The sequence below is a fragment of the Gastrolobium bilobum genome, unplaced genomic scaffold (assembly GCF_033153095.1).
Source record: "Gastrolobium bilobum isolate Gb01-03AN ecotype WA unplaced genomic scaffold, APGP_CSIRO_Gbil_v1 utg9638, whole genome shotgun sequence".
NCBI lineage: Eukaryota > Viridiplantae > Streptophyta > Magnoliopsida > Fabales > Fabaceae > Gastrolobium > Gastrolobium bilobum.
In genome coordinates this window covers 10,001-17,518 of record NW_026899249.1, presented here as the reverse complement: position 1 = coordinate 17,518, position 7,518 = coordinate 10,001, and the positions used below count along the sequence as shown (strand labels likewise).

Here is a 7,518-nt window from a genome sequence, read left to right as displayed (position 1 = left end):
ATCCGGAGAATGTTTCTTTCTCCTACGACTGAGGTTGGTAAAACAAAAAAAGAATCAAATCGCACCATCTCTATAATAAGTGAACGCCTCTTTTTCTCCCGAGGTTGTCGGAATTATTTGTAATAAGATATTGGCTACAATGGAAAAGGTCTTATCAATAAAATTTCCATTTATCTGAGATTTAGGCATGGGTAGCAATCTATTCTATGAATTTTTTAATTATTTCTCGCGTGAGAAAATAATCCCACAAACAAAGGAATTGTACAATACAGTACGAAATAACGTAAAAACACACTCATTAATCAAATTTGTTTATTTTAAGGCCCCGAAGAGGGGGTTCTTTTATAATTTGATAAAAAGGAAAAACTTTTTTCTTTTTTAGTTGGAATTGATTGTATGCGCCTACCCGGGAATATGAATGACTCATTATTCACTCGGTTTATGCAGCATAATCATTATGTGGGAGAGATGGCCGAGTGGCTCAAGGCGTAGCATTGGAACTGCTATGTAGGCTTTTTTGTTTACCGAGGGTTCGAATCCCTCTCTTTCCGCACCTTTATCAAATTCATCGATGTTACTGACCCAATGTTTCAAGTAACAACGGATACTGCTATTCAAACTTTCTTTCATGTGGAAGAAAGGGTAGGCAAGGAACGAAAATATTCCTATATCCATGTCTATGATATAGGAATGGTATAAAGTTCTCGTATCAAAACCCTATTCTTTTAGTTAGGTTTAAGTCTGACGAGAATAATATTCTACAACTAACAATTCATTTATTTGCAAACCAACCCATTTACCATCTATTATTTGATTGACTAATCCCTTATATTGGAATGGGTGAAGAGTCAAATGATTTGGCAATTCCGCACGGGGGGTTGAATCGAGATAATTTTGAATCAGAGTTCTAGATTTTTGTTCATCCCTTGATGTAATAATATCTCGAGGTTTGCAACGATAACTTGGTATATCTACTATACGACCATTGACTAAAACATGTCCGTGGTTAACTAATTGACGGGCTTGGGGAATAGTCGAAGCCATACCCAATCGAAAAAGTATGTTATCCAAGCGCATTTCAAGTAATTGTAGTAAAACCCTACCGGTTGACCCTTTAGCTTTTCCGGCTATACGAACGTATTTAAGCAATTGTCGTTCTGTAAGACCATAATGAAAACGTAATTTTTGTTTTTCTTCTAAACGAATACGATATTGAGATTTTTTACCGGAGCGCGATTGGTTTCTAAGTTCGCTTCCCACTGTAGGTCTTTTACTAGTTAGTCCTGGTAGAGCCCCCAGACGACGTATTTTTTTGAAACGAGGTCCTCTGTAACGTGACATAAAGACTCCTTTAAAAACGAAAATATTATAAATTAAAACTAAACTAAATAACAAATAAAAAAGAATTAGATGAATTAAATCAATATACGAACCTTATTCTATTGTATATAGAAAATAAAAAAAGTAGGTTCTTTTATTGGTTTGTTCTACAGAGATCGAAAAAGATCGAATTCCCCCAATTTCTTAAATAAAGAAAAGGCACATTATCAATTAGGTAAAAAAAAAACAAATAGGGAAAAGCCGGCTATCGGAATCGAACCGATGACCATCGTATTACAAATGCGATGCTCTAACCTCTGAGCTAAGCGGGCTCACATAAAAAAGATTGCATATGCGGACGAGTTTAATAAACTACTGGGATCTTCGTTATTAACTGTTTAGTATTACCTATTCATAACCTAATTACTATGTCGTAATTAAATTAAATTAATACGAATAAAAAAACAAATCAAATATAGAATATCCTATATTTATTATCTATTTGATATTCTAGTACATAACATAAAGAAGATAACAATTAATAGTTTTTTATAGGATATATTATGTTTCTAAAGAAAACAAGATCTTCATCTTAATTAAATAGTAAGATTTTTTTTCAGTTTCTAATTCAAATATGATTTATTTTTTTTTTTATTCATTTTTTTTAATTCTTTCTATTATTTGAATAATATATATTCAAAATATATTGAATTCTATATATCTATTATATATCTATTTTATATATATTCTATATGTAATAGTATATGTTTGTTATTTTATAGTGTTATATTCTATATATAGAAACTATAAAATAGGATATGTTCTTTTTGATTTCTAAAAAAAAAAAAGAACATTCTCATTTTAGTTTTATTATTAATAGGGGTCTGTCCGCTCTAATAAAATAAGCGAAAGGCCCAATCCAGATCATAATGAAAGATTCCTTTGTTTTCATTCGGAAAGAGAAAAACTAAGACAAAAAAAGAGAAAGAATCGACCGTTCGAGTATTCCATATTACATATCTAAATTTTAGAAGCGGGGGGGCAAATCAAATAGATATATACGTAGTATATATCTGTGTATATTGAATTACGACTACGGAAATAATAGAATGATTTCTGATTCGACCAAATATGGGTATCTGTATGGACGAAAAAAATCAATCCAATAGGAGGAACCATTTTTCAATATAGGAATCGGCATTTAATGAATTCAACAGTTCAGGCATCATTCTCATAATTGAAATAAGAAATCATCCGAATCCTAATGAGGTCCCAATCTCAAAGAAAAAGGGGATATGGCGAAATTGGTAGACGCTACGGACTTAATTGGATTGAGCCTTGGTATGGAAACTTACCAAGTGAAAACTTTCAAATTCAGAGAAACCCCGGAATTCACAATGGGCAATCCTGAGCCAAATCCCGTTTTCCGAAAACAAAGAAAAGCTCAGAAAGCGATGATAGGTGCAGAGACTAAATGGAAGCTGTTCTAACAAAACAAATGGAGTTGACAACATTTCCTTTTGTAGTAGGAATTCCTACTAGGAAAGAGGAATCCTTCCATCAAAATTTCAGAAAGAATCAAGGATAAACATAGATATATATATCTATACATATGTCTAGTACATATGTACTAAAATACTATTTTATTTGTGAATATCTCTATCACAAACGAAAGTTGTGAATCAATTCAAGGTTGAAGAAAAATAGAATATTCATTCATTAAATAATTCACTCCATCCTAGTCTGATAGATCTTTTGAAGAACTGATTAATCAAATGAGAATAAAGATAGAGTCCCATCCTACATGTCAATACCGACAACAATGAAATTTCTAGTAAGAGGAAAATCCGTCGACTTTCGAAATCGTGAGGGTTCAAGTCCCTCTATCCCCAAAATGCCCGTTCTACTCTCTAATTCTAATTATCCGATATCCCTTTTTTTGATTCGTTATGTGTCTTATTCAGTCTATTTGGATTTGAGTGGAGTTTTTATTTTTCTTATCACAATCACAAGTCTTGGAATATGTGAAATATATTTGGAATATGGAATTCCATATATATGATAGATGTAGAATTCGTTTTCTATATGAGAAATGTACAAATAAACATCTTATTTTTGAGCAAGGAATCCTCATATAAATGATTAACAATACATAAGAATTACTATAATTATATTAAAACTGACAAAGTCTTCTTTTTTTTTTTTCGTGTTTTTTTAGTTGACATAGATTAAAGTAATCTAATAAAATGAGTATGATGCGTCAAGAATGGTCGGGATAGCTCAGCTGGTAGAGCAGAGGACTGAAAATCCTCGTGTCACCAGTTCAAATCTGGTTCCTGGCACATAATTTGTTTGTATGAGTATCTATTCCCAATATTCATTTGAATAAATATAAATTTTGGGAATAGATACATATTTCTTTTTTTATTAGTGGTTTATATCATGCTATATCTTTCTTCATCTAGGTGTCTGGAGATATACTCTTTCTACATGAGTAAAGAGTAGGTGTATGTTCTAGGTATATTCTGTATCTAAAAAATGAATTATTCTATTTTGTTTGCCTTTTTTTCTTCGCTGCAAGAAAGAAGATGAATACTTTTTCAAGAATATTCAAATTGTTAGATTAGTTGGTTGAAAGACCAAAAAGTCTAATCTAGGGAAGTTCCGGGGTTTGAATAGTCTAAATTCATCTCAGATAAATTATAAATGTAATCCGGCTCATTTATTTTTATTTTTCTCATTTACATTTAATGAGCATCTTGTATTTCATAAAAATTAGGGGTAATATAATCTTTACGCAACGGCCATCCTATCCAACTTTCTGGCATTAAAATACGTTTCAGACGCGGATGATTATCATAAAAGATTCCGAACATATCATAAGATTCCCTTTCTTGAAAATCCGCACTTTTCCAAACCCAGAAAATAGAAGGAATTCTGGGGTTTTTCCTCGGGACAAAGATTTTTATACATACCTCTTCTGGTTGATCTATGCCATACTCTATTCTTGTAAGATGATACACACTAGCTAACAGTCCTCCCGGTGATACATCATAGGCACATTGAGAACGTAGATAATTGTAACCATATACATACAAAATGACAGCAATGGAATGCCAATCTTCGGGCTTTATTTGTAAGGTTTCTATTCCGCGGTAATCGAAACCCAAAGATCTATGAACTAGTCCATGTTTGACTAGCCAAGCAGACAAACGACCCTGCATTTTTTTTACTTCTCCTGCCCTTTTTTATTTTTATAAGTTTGGTATAAATATTTCCTATTTTTATTGCGATGAAATTTTTGAAGATTGATTTGCTATTTCTTCTTTTATTTTGTACCAAAGTATCCTATCTAATTCACCACTTTGTGGGAGGATACTGAACTTTTTTTATTTGAAAAATAATGTTTCAGAGGGTATCTCTGAAGTCAATAGCGATTGATAGCATAGTCCTTGATCATAGTTGCCCGTATGAGTACTTCTCCCAACATGAAACTTGTGGTTGGTAGTAAAACACCTATTTTTTCGTTGAGAACCCTTTTTATCTTCATAGATCTCTCGAGATATCTTCTTACGAAGTTTTGTTATAGCATCTATAACAGCCTCCGGTTTAGGTGGACAGCCTGGCAAATAGACATCTACCGGAATTAGCTTATCCACTCCCCGAACTGTACTATAAGAATCGGTACTGAACATTCCCCCCCGTAATTGTACAGGCTCCCATAGCAATAACATACTTTGGTTCGGGCATTTGTTCATATAATCGAACTAAAGAGGGGGCCATTTTCATGGTTACAGTTCCCGCTGTTAAAATGAGGTCTGCCTGCCTAGGACTAGATCGTGGCACCAGTCCATAACGATCAAAGTCGAATCGTGATCCTATTAATGAAGCAAATTCAATGAAGCAACAACTGGTACCATAGAGAAGTGGCCATAAACTGGATAGTCTTGACCAATTTGAAAGATCATTTAATGTAGTGGAAATAACTGAATTTTGGGTTGTTCGTTCGAAGGGGAAACAATTGAATTCATAACTGTCTCAATGTTTTTTTTTTATTGTCTAAATATTCAAAAATTAAGACCACTCTAACGCCCCCTTTCGCCATGCATAAACTGAACCAACAATTAGAATAAGCACGAAGATGAAAGCTTCTATAAATACGGATACCCCCAAGACATCAAAACTCATTGCCCATGGATAAAGAAAAACCGTTTCAACATCAAAAACAACAAAAACTAGAGCAAACATATAATAACGGATTCGAAATTGTAACCAAGCATCGCCCATTGGTTCTATTCCCGATTCATAACTAGAAAGTTTCTCTGGCCCTTTCCTAATCGGGGCTACGATTCCAGAAATTAGAAATGCCAAAATAGGAATAAAGCTCGATATTATTAGAAATGCCCAAAAAATATCATACTCATAAAGCAAAAACATAAACGTACTCCTATAAAGTAAAGAAAATATACCGGATTGGGGTTAATTATTAGTCGATTTCAATTCCAAATTTTAGAATTATTCTGTTCCTATAGAATAGTATTCTATAGGAACAGAAGAATTCTAGATTAACATTCATTAATTTATAATAGATTCACTTTCTATTCAATTTGAATTGAATTCAATCGTTTCTAACAAAATTTAGAAGGTATCCAAGTATAATAAGATTATTATTATTTTATCGAATATGATAATATTTATATGGAAATTGGAATGGAAATTTAAAAATCTTTTCTACTACTATTTGTAGTACAAATACTATTTATATAGTAATCTATTAATACTAATAGATTAGAAATAGAGAGTATTTAGTAACGAGATGGGGGTTAAGAATGAGAGATGTTAGATATTTAATTTAGATCCGCAGGAATAAAAATAATTAGGGCTATACGGACTCGAACCGTAGACCTTCTCGGTAAAACAGATCAAACTGATTTTTTTTTTTCAAATGATTTGAATTGTTTGAAAGACCCAACGTGCATTTTCTTTGCATTGGGCTTTTTCATTAACTGATAGAAATATCAGTTAGTCTACCATCTTTTTTCTTGATAGAAAGAAAAATGAAATGACTCCCTGTGCTCGGTGGATTAGAATCTAAGAGCACTACCAAAGTATTTCAAAGAAGGATTATCCTGACATAGGTCTGCTTTTGGCCTGTATCAACTTAAGTTAAATGGACTCTCTATCTACCTACTTAAACTAAAGTAATAAGAAATGAAACTTCATACACCTTAAAGTTCATAATATAGGAGAAAAGAGACTTTTTTTGAGTCCTTATACTTGTTATGCCTGGCATTGAATAGACTGGGTATTCACCATATCAATATATCAAATCAACTATGGATTCTTTTTGGTGACTAAACTCTTCGTCAGGCTATTGTTCTCTTGTTTTTTTCCCTAAGAGTAAGACATCGATTTTTCAAAAAGATCAACTCTTTTGATTATTTTATATGATGGACTCCTCTGAAAAAAAAAAAAAAAACATTGGCGCGCGTGTAAACGAGGTGCTCTACCTAACTGAGCTATAGCCCTTAGTGTTTTTGTTCCATATTTTATCATATTGTGTATACAATTTCTTGTCAAGATTCATATTACATGTTCCAATTTCTTTGATTCATAATTGCGTTAGTATTGCTTATTAAGTAAGATTACATTTATAATTCATTGATCTGATAGATAGGTACCTTTTCTCTATTTAGGGTGATAAATGACCTACTTAACTCAGTGGTTAGAGTATTGCTTTCATACGGCGGGAGTCATTGGTTCAAATCCAATAGTAGGTAAGGTATAATAGGTATAACTTATTAGATACCGGAATCGATGGTATCTAATAAGTTTTTCGACCCACCTTGTTTTGTTTACTTATTCTTCTTTTTTATCTTTTCTCACCCTTCTTCTTTTTTTTTGTTCCTTTTAAATTTTAACTTTTTAATTTAGAATTTGTAATTATTAGGACACACCAACTTGTTACGAAATCATATTGATAGCCTCTACTCGTGTTCTAGCTCGTCGGAGAACTAGATTTGCCTCAATTGTTTGTCTCTTGCCCTTAGCCTTATTCAAGTTAGCTTCTGCTAGTTCAAGAGTTTGTTGTGCTTCTTGCGGATCAATGTCACTACCCCTCTCTGCATCATTTACTAAAACAGTGATTTCATTATTGCCTATTCTAGCAAAACCTCCCATTAGAGCCATTGTTAACCA

General features: G+C 32.6%; 3 non-coding genes and 1 pseudogene across 3 annotated transcripts; 2 read left to right on the top strand and 2 right to left on the bottom strand.

Moving 5' to 3' along the window:
- The first annotated feature begins 462 nt into the window (after positions 1 to 462).
- TRNAS-GGA (transfer RNA serine (anticodon GGA)) lies at positions 463 to 551 on the top strand. The gene has a single exon. It is a non-coding gene; the product is annotated as a tRNA-Ser (tRNA).
- Positions 552 to 1,579: 1,028 nt separating this feature from the next.
- TRNAT-UGU (transfer RNA threonine (anticodon UGU)) lies at positions 1,580 to 1,652 on the bottom strand. The gene has a single exon. It is a non-coding gene; the product is annotated as a tRNA-Thr (tRNA).
- Positions 1,653 to 3,589: 1,937 nt separating this feature from the next.
- Positions 3,590 to 3,662, top strand: TRNAF-GAA (transfer RNA phenylalanine (anticodon GAA)). The gene has a single exon. It is a non-coding gene; the product is annotated as a tRNA-Phe (tRNA).
- Positions 3,663 to 4,550: 888 nt separating this feature from the next.
- On the bottom strand, positions 4,551 to 7,509 carry LOC133288744 (NAD(P)H-quinone oxidoreductase subunit K, chloroplastic-like; annotated as a pseudogene).
- Positions 7,510 to 7,518: the final 9 nt, after the last annotated feature.